The following is a 6,947-nucleotide window of genomic DNA, read 5'->3' as shown; positions in this document are numbered from 1 at the left end:
AACTACACTACAGTAAAGCACCTGTCACCTGACATAGGATGCTGGTTAGGGTTGTGGAGAGGCACAACACTACGTTATGTGGAGCTGAGGATTGTGGGAGTGGATATGCTAATAAGCCACTCCTCCCACAAACAGGCATTGCCTTATACAACAAAGGTGCCTTTGATATGGACAGTATGTGCTGAACTAGTTAAATGGATTATGGTGCATACACACGGTCAGATTTTTCTTCAGATCTGAACGATAACGATTTAAAAAATCGTTCATATCTGAAAGAAAAATCTGACATGTGGGCAACAATGAACGATAAGCGTTCCCGTTTGTTAGATAATGATATCTGACATCTGATGTGTTTGCAGTCAGTTTTGGACGATTTCCATTCATTTTAATGCAGTCAAAAATCATTCAATCGTTTGCAAATCGTTCATCTGACATATCTGACCGTGTATCCACCTTAAAATAGAGTAGACCCTCTTTGTCTTTTCACTTGTCTGAATTTGTTTGTGGTGCGTATAGTTGGGTTCTGAATTGTTTTAATCACTTCATGGCAGCAGGTTTTTTGTCCTCATAACTGGGTCAGATTTTTCAATGAGGCTATTTAATTGGGAATAATTTTTTATGTCTTAGAATAAGTATATATATATAATTTTGTAGTGTATATTAAATAAATACTTTTTATTTTTTACTACGTTGTTTTTTACTACGTTATTTTTTACTGGGTAAGAAAACAGAGACAAACCATCTAAGTTTCTTATGTATTTCACATAACAGCATATTCAGAAGCATTGCTGAGATGAGTGGAAGGGTGATAAATGTGTTTAGATATATACGCTATTACAAGAATTTCGTCTGGACATGTTTAATGTTATACTATGCATCATCGTCTTATTGCTTTGTTACATTGGGCAAAATTTACTAAGCGGTGGTTTGACGGCGGTTTCTACTCTATTCTAAACCCCGGTGGTTTGGTGGCGGTTTCTATTCTGTTCTAAACCCCGGGGGTTTGGTGGCGGTTTTGCAGCGGTTTCTAAATGACAGCCCTGTTCTATTCTAAAATGTGTTTTGATGGCAGTTTTGCAGCGGTTCTGGCATTAGTAAATCTGCAGATAGCAAAACCGCCGCCAAACCATAGTCAAAACACATTTTAGAATAGAATAGACCAGGGCTGTCATTTAGAAAACGCTGCAAAACCGCCACCAAACCCCTGGGGTTTAGAATAGAATAGAAACCGCCATAAGCACCTCCCATTGTATATATTCACGGTGTGCAGTCCAGGAATCTTTCCTATACACTTGTATTATTCTAATCATTTTTATAGTCAAAACTGTGAAGTAAAAAGTGTATGGCAGGTGAGGCACTGCCTCCCCTGTCTACCTTTTCCGCACATCCCTGATCAAAACACAGTAAATTTCCAGCACTATATACTGCTGTACCTTGGTATAATGCCCACATGTACCCTCGGGTTCATATATGCATCTGTAAATCTGACTCTGATACTAGCCAGTGCCTCCCCAGCCATTTACCTCACCGCACGTCATTGGGGGTTACCTAATTGCAGGAGGCAGGCGCAAATTCAGGGGGACACACAATCCGTCTGATGCCCTCCCCCCATAGGCAGAGGAGAGGAGACTGATGCTGCTGCTAGGCAGGGAGAGTAGTGGCTAATTGGATGGAGCCCTTGGACTCTTATTATTGTCTGTCCACGATTGGGATAATAACCTTGAGGATGTTCATGCAAAGAGAAACCTTGTGCTTGGTGCCCTATTAATGAGGACCCATCAGAGCACCACTTTTTGAGCTGGGCCTCTGTACAGACATTGTTGGACATCTCGGAATATGAACTCAGAGACATTAGATTAGGCCTGAAACAGTGTTGTTCGCAGAAAAGACAAAAATTATCCTAAAAACAAAATTTCATGCAAAAATAGCATATTTATGCCCATATGCAGAGCTGAACACATTTGGAGATGCCAGTCTCTGCATTGGCAGGACATCTGCCTGGTTTACAAAGATGCCAATTGGGGATGGCCATCGACCATTGATGGACTATATCCTATGGCAAGTGTTTTTACCATCGACGGCGGTGTCCTGCTGTCTAAGGTCTGGGCATACACAGCGCTCAGTAGGGATGGACATCGGAATCCAATGGTTAGAAACTAGCAATATTTCCAATTCTAATTACATATTTTTTCCATCGATTTGGGAGTTTTCCATGGTTGTCAGCCATCGAAAGCAGCTTTCCGAAGGCTGACAGGCTTGTATGTAGCTGCAGACAACTGAAAGTGGTGTCCGCAGCTCAGCTTATGTGCACATGCGCAAAGCTCCCACTGCTTCTGCGCTCATAATAACCATCGATGGTTATACCATCGAATGGTTATGATGCAATGCTAGTAGCAATTGCATCACTTGATTTTATGTCGGAAGCCCACTTCCGATTTCCATCTCTAGCACTCTGCCATAAATGGCTAAACTATCGATTCCTTACCTATCTATACACTCTAAAAATTTTCACTGTTTAGCGTTATGAGTCGCACAAGAAATAATTGCTTTCATACTTTGATTGTGGTTCCAAAGCACACAAAGTTATTATTCAACATAAAAACAGATAGTTACATGCTGTGATCTAAATACAATTAGCGCAAATAAATTATACAGACCCAAGGTACAGCCGTTACATACGCATGCGCTCTGAATCCAGATCCCGGCATCAGAGATGAAACCTCCGTCAACAGCAAAGCAAGAAGACTGAGATCAGTTTCAGAGAGCTCACATATATACCCTTACAGAGATAGGTAATACAATAGAACAGGTTGGCATGATTCCATTGGTTCTTCTTCCTGGTTCTTCTGTTACAGTATAGTTCATAGGTCAGTTCGTATGGTCACAATCCAGCCTCCAACAGCTCTGTGTCCTTTTTCCCGCTGCATAATAAATCTAAGCTGGCTACATTACAGAGTATATTTTAATGTTCAACTCTCTATGGTCCATAGTTTGCAGAAACATGTTGCGATCTCCTCACCGATGATACCGGAAATCTGCAAAGACACAGTGGATCAGAACGACACCAAAAACACTCTCTGCTTACCATGTACTAAACCTTAGATATCAAATAACATTTATTTCACAACATTACTAACACTGAATAAACCTTAAATATTACACTTTAATGCTAGGGAACCTTTTTATGTAAGTGTGCAGTGTGTAAGTATTGGGGTATTGAGAAAAGATGCTAGTTAGCGTTGTGCGACTACGTGTTTGTGGAGTACACCGTGGTACGTGTTTTGCAGGGTTGATCATTTTATATATTTTAGTGACGGTCTGTATTTATTTAATGAGGACTTTTAACATCTTTCTATTGCGTGGGAATCGCACGACGCTAAATATTAGCATCGCCGTATGTACTTATAATGTGTGATTCGCTAAAATGGCGTAGGGCGGCCAGTCGCAAAATGGCATCTCATTGCCATTTGCAAAATGGCGTTGTGCAGATTTAATTTTAAACAGATTCTGTCTCAGCCAATTATCCGGCTTCGACAAAACCATCAGTGGTTTTCTGTAGGAAAGAAAATCGCAAACCGATGGTTGGCAACCACCAATGTTTCCGAACCAATGGATATACTTTTTCTCCCGAGTCAGTGCAAAAGTATGATCAGCAGTGTCGGGGGCTGAGCTACTTCCAGGGCTCTAGGTGTGTGCACTGACTCCGGAGAGTCAGTGCAGAAGTATAATCATCAGTGCTGGGCTGTGGGGGGAGGAGCTGTCAGCAACTTACTCAGATATTACCAGCTGTCTTGCTTGCTACAGATCTGCAGTGCAGTCTGTAGATAATAGCCATGTCCGAGACACTCCACTGAGCTGAGTCATGTGACTCACTCACTGCCCATCCCTAGATGCTCTGATGTCAGGCTTCTGTCTATCCCTCCCTATTTTCTTCTATTATTAAACACATTATTCAGTCTCCAGAGAGACTGTCAAAAATTGCCGATGCTGACTATATTTCAAGTCATCATGGCGGGGTATTGGGAAAAGTTTTCAATAAGCAATAATCACGCCTCGGATAAACCTCATTGGCTATGATACTGCCACTGCGCAAAGCTAACTAGAGTCTCGTCAAGCAAGGATCACCTTACATAGAATGCTGGCTTGGGTTGTGGAGACACAGCCACTAGTGTCATGTAGAGCAGAGGATTGTGGGAATGATTATGCTAATAAGCCACACCTCCCAAACTCAGGCATTGCCTTTTATGGCAATTATTGCCTCGGCAGTTGAGGGTAACAAACTAGCCCTGCTTAAGAACTCTGTGGTTAAGTTATTAGTCGGCTTACGGCTTCATAACAAAGTGCAGCCATGTGTGTTGAACTACTAGTTAAAAAAAAAAAAAAAAGACACTTAAAATAGCATTTCTCTACACCTGACTGAATTTGTGAGGTTGTGGACACTGAGATTCCAAATAATTTCCTTTAACAATAGGTGGAATTCAGACGTACGTCGCAGTCCTCCCTAACCTGCAGCATGATTGACTTTCTTCCAGAAAACAAGGGGAATCTGCCTCATTTTCTGAAAGTGCTGGGGCCAGTGCTTGCATCTTCCAACGCAGAGTTACTGGCCTTGCAAGTGGGAACAAGGTGGCCATTCTGAGTAAGTTTAGGCCTACTGAGATGGCCGATGTCGCAATGTTGATCCGATCCGGCATCTTTGGACACAACTGTCGGATCGGAGATGCTCGCAGGAGGCGCGTTTTTCCCTCAGTTGTCTCCTGCAGCATTAGCGTATAACACACAGCAGTGTCCACAGACGTAGCTGCTGTGTGCATAAGCGTACAACTCTGTATCAGGCCCATTATACCATACACACACATATATATATATATATATATATGTACACACACAGTACACACTGGCGTCCCACCCCAGCTTCACACAGGAGCAAGTTTGAATTTACAGCGATAATCTTATGTAACCAAGGTCTTATAAGATTGCCTTGTAAACGATATATTAGTCATTTTCCTCCTGATGTCAACACGAAAAGATTTAGTTTTGATGGGATACGCAAAAGAGCGACGTAAAGTTGTCCATGAGCAAAGCAGTCTCCACGTTAAGCGGCTGTCCCTGTGCTTTATTTCTGTCATGCCAAAGTAAAAAAAAGGGAAAAGCTGAAATTGAGTATCAGTATACAGGGCTTCCATCAATTTTTCTGGAGAAATCGGATAATATGTATCGATCTCTACATGCTATAAAATAAAGTCCATCGTTGTGATGTATCTTCAATGGTTTAGGCAGCGCAAGAAAGCGCTTGGACGTCCGTCTTTTCATAGGCTTGCTTCACTATAATCGTCACTGCTCGGTTCCCTTTGTCATACATTAATGTTTCATACACCTAAACCTGGTCCTCGAGATTAGCACGAACAGCCAGACACTTACCATGTGTAATTAATATATATTATACACACACACACACACACACACACATATATATATATATATATATACACAGATACATACTTTTCCTTCCCTCGCTTCTACCACTATATACTGCACAGGGATGAGTACGGGATCCCGGCGGTCAGTATCTCGACACCAGCACCCCGACCAGGTTACAATCCCGACGCCTAGAGGTAAGCAAGCCTAACCCTAACCCTCCCTCCCCGCAGCCTAAACCTAACCCTCCCAGCAGCCTAAACCTAACCCTCCCTCCCAGCAGCCTAAGCCCAGTACTTATCTTCGGGAGCCGAGCGCCCCTGGAAAGGTAATGGACTGGCGCCCCCCTCCCCCCATAATTTCAGTAAGTGCCCCCAGTAGTAGTCCCCTCTATGCAGTGCCCCCAGTAGTAGTCCCCCTTATGCATTGCCCCCCGTAGCGGCCATCCCCCCCATAACGTGCTCCCGGTAGCGGCCCCCTATACAATTCCCCCACTAGCGGCCACCCCCCATAACGTACCCCCCCCATACAGTGCCTCCAATACTGGCCACCCCCTATAAAGTGCCCCCTAGACGCCACACATTTTCTGTGCCAGAAAAAAAACAAAAAACACACACACAGAAAAAAAAAGCGGCTTACCTGATCCCCGCTCCTGCCGACGTCTGCTGCTGTCCACTCCTCCGGGCCCGCCCTCACTCTGCACTATGGGATGGGAGAAATGTCATGACGTCTCTCCCATCACCCGCTGTGGGGGGACCCGGAAGGCGGAGATCATTAGTGAGCTCCAGCCGGCTCCCTCCGTGGACACAGCAGCCAATGAGAGTGACTCTCATTGGCTGGCTGCTATAACAAACACACAGCTGCCGCTGGCGGCTGTCTGTTTGTTACTGTGTAGGACAGACCGCTCTCACTGCCGTCTGCCCTACACTTGTGGGGCCGAGGGGACTAGCGGGGCTAGTTCAAGCCCCTGGAGTAGTCCACCCATTGGCTGCTGGTGGCACTGCCGGACAGCGCCCCTCCCTTTGGCCGGCGCACCTGGCGAGTGCCATCCTGTCCAATGGGTAGATACGGTCCTATGTATAGAAAACAATTACCAGCGCTGCATGCTAATAAAAAAATAAATACAAAATTAAGTGAATGATTTTAAATAAAATTGTTTTCTATACATCTGTACTCATTCAAGAGCTTGACACCCTCTATACCAGCTGCTCTCTGTCAGCGCTTTTGGCCTATTTAGGTTGTTTTTCCCAGATACGCCCCTGCCCAGCAGTAGGGTTGCCGGCACCGGTATTCTGAAAAGTGTCAGGATTCCTGCAACTGCATTCTGAATGGCGGAATCCCAGTCATCGGGATTCTGACCGCATCCCCCTGCCCACAACGGAACCCAACCTTTAGGCTGTGCCGCCCTGCTGCCTTTTTGAATATTATGATGCAGCAATGTTTATAAACAATGGCCATGTTTGGAGGAGGAGGAGGAGGAAGAGGTTAGCAACCTAAGTTAGCATCGGTGGGCCTGACTCAAGGTGCAG

At 44.4% G+C, this 6,947-nt stretch overlaps 1 non-coding gene across 1 annotated transcript; it reads right to left on the bottom strand.

Moving 5' to 3' along the window:
- Window positions 1-3,956: 3,956 nt before the first annotated feature.
- On the bottom strand, window positions 3,957-4,097 carry LOC148517181 (U4 spliceosomal RNA). Its single transcript, XR_015879324.1, has one exon. It is a non-coding gene; the product is annotated as a U4 spliceosomal RNA (small nuclear RNA).
- Window positions 4,098-6,947: the final 2,850 nt, after the last annotated feature.

The sequence above is a fragment of the Taudactylus pleione genome, unplaced genomic scaffold (genome assembly GCF_031769625.1).
Source record: "Taudactylus pleione unplaced genomic scaffold, aTauple2 ptg000226l, whole genome shotgun sequence".
Taxonomy (NCBI): Eukaryota; Metazoa; Chordata; class Amphibia; order Anura; family Myobatrachidae; genus Taudactylus; species Taudactylus pleione.
This window is presented reverse-complemented; position numbering and strand designations above follow the sequence as displayed.